This window comes from Primulina eburnea, chromosome 11 (genome assembly GCF_022965805.1).
Source record: "Primulina eburnea isolate SZY01 chromosome 11, ASM2296580v1, whole genome shotgun sequence".
Lineage (NCBI taxonomy): Eukaryota > Viridiplantae > Streptophyta > Magnoliopsida > Lamiales > Gesneriaceae > Primulina > Primulina eburnea.
The window spans coordinates 27,794,769-27,797,145 of record NC_133111.1 but is presented as its reverse complement, the minus strand read 5'-3'; the positions used below and the strand labels follow the sequence as shown (position 1 = coordinate 27,797,145).

The following is a 2,377-nucleotide window of genomic DNA, read 5'->3' as shown; positions in this document are numbered from 1 at the left end:
CAAGTTTTCTAGTGAATTATTTTGCCCTGAGGCACTGCACAAGTATTTTATACTTGTGCATAATTCATATCTCGGTTTTCACTTTATTATAATTCACGTTGTGTGTTAATTTGTCAAAATGTAACTTCCGCTGCATGTTGTCGTGAGTGTTGCAACACCTACGCACAACACCTGTATTCTGTAACACACAACACTCACCCTCAACTCACACATACACTGTGGAAACAGAACTTTCAGTTTGAATCAAATTTACAGATCAAGAGTGCCTAAAAAGCCAAACTTTTCAACAGATTACAATGCCTCAGAGCTTCCCATTTCAGGCATACTAAAGAAGAAGAAGAGAAACACTTAGCAGAGATGTGCATAGTCCGACGACAATCTTCACCAATCTTGTATCATTTCCAAGAATCCACGTTGAAGCTGAGAAATCAACCTTGTACTTCATAGTCAAATTTGGATGCATAATGCCCCAGTGTTGCCCTGCTCCTTCTCTCATGGAAGCATAATCATATGTACCGTTGTACTCGGAATGGCTTTCGTCGAACAACTCGTAAATGTATGCCTCAGTCACCCCTTCTTTTCTCAAAGGAGTCCCTATCCCGGACCTCAGGTGCTTCACCAGCCCCTTCAAGTACATCTCTGCATAGTTTCCAACTGCCTGAGCCTCGGTTTCACTCGGCCATCCTGTCTCGGTCACGATCACTGGAATATTCTCCTGCCAGGCAACTGCCATTGCTGCGATAACCCCGTCAACCATCATGTCGAATAGATTCCTGTAACGAACTCCCGTGGCAACGTCGTCCCGGAAATTAAACGGGTTTTCTTGAAAGAGAGCGAACCCGATTGGTATTCAGAGTTGATTCTGTAGACATTGTAAGGGTAAAGATTTATCAACAAGGAAGAGTTGGTTTCGACCAAGAACTGAAGCAGCGGTCTGAGGATCAAAGAACTGATAGGTTCTTGAAATTCAGCGGCGGAAGGGAGGAACGAAGTCGTCATTATTTTGAAGAAATAAATGGTGGAAACACGTATGGTGTGAATTCCGAGGTCCCGCAGAGAGAGATGCAGGTTCTGCATGGCGGAAAGGAGGATAGTCGAAGGGTCCAGTGTGGAGTATGTGGTAGCAACATCGATGATTGCGTCAGAACAGACGGAGATGAGAGAAATCCACGTACGAGGATGGTAGGGGAGGACATGCGAGTACAGCCAGAGGTCTGCGGCGGAGCGATTGGCGGCGAAAGAAGGAATTAGGTTATTAGGAACGGAGAGCAGGAGGCTGATGTTCATGTAGGCGAAGGAGCGGACTGCGGCGGGGCTGGGGTTCAAGAGGCGAACGACGGTGATCTTAAGGGACTGGAGGGCGGGCACTACGTGGTCCGGCGGTGGGACGTCGGGGGTCATGGTGTTGTAGGTTACTCCGATGGTTGTTGCGTTGGCGGACGCGCCGGAGAGGAGGAGCAAGATAGCGGAGATGAAGAATGGGAAGTTCATCTTGCAGAGAACTAGTTAGTGTGTGTTGTGTGTGGGGAACTGCGGATTCTGTTATGTTCGTTACAAAATGGAAGAAGAAGAAAACTGCTAGTTATTTTTGTTAAATTTACTTCAAATTTATTTATGAAATTATAATTACAAAAATTATGTATTTTCTAACTTACCAAGATCAATTTTTCTCATTTCCACCTAAATTAAATATTTTCCTGAAATTTTTGGGAAAAATTACAAATCACAATAACTTATATAAAATTAATATATATGTACTTTTAAATGAATTATTGTCTATTTGGATACAAAAGGTTGTAAGAATGATTATCACAAAACATATCAAAGGAATACAGAAGCAATCATTTTTCAGAGCTTCGCTTGGTGTAAGAAAGATTATCACAAAACAAAATGGCCACGGATTCAAGCCCAAACGAAGCTAAATCACCGCTATTAATGTTGCCACTCAACTACCTTTGAAACTCAACTATCCTTCATGGCGTGTGCAATTTCTGTTTGGATATGAGCTCGAAGGATTCATTGATGGAACATTTCCATGTCGATGATTTCTGAAAAGAACAAAACTATTCCTAACCCAGCCTATTGGCAGACAACCTTGTTTCACTTGTCACTTCGTCCGCTTAAGCTTGGTCACGACTTTGTTAGAGTAGATGTTCTATAAGTCAACGGTTGTTTAAAAAATTTATTGACTCGGTTGAAATTAACCGTCTTTATTTTAATATTATTTACATTCCGAGGTTTCGTTTTACTTTATCTGTAAGGTCTAAAATGCGATAACATAATCCAACTGCATGCAAGTCTAGGAAAAATAGAAAATGCATTTATTGAATGTGGTAAGCATGTTTACATGTTTAAAATAGAGTATTATCTTACAATG

General features: G+C 41.5%; 1 pseudogene; it reads right to left on the bottom strand.

Moving 5' to 3' along the window:
• Window positions 1–241: 241 nt before the first annotated feature.
• LOC140805172 (glucan endo-1,3-beta-glucosidase-like) lies at window positions 242–1,531 on the bottom strand (annotated as a pseudogene).
• Between the last annotated feature and the right edge of the window lie 846 nt (window positions 1,532–2,377).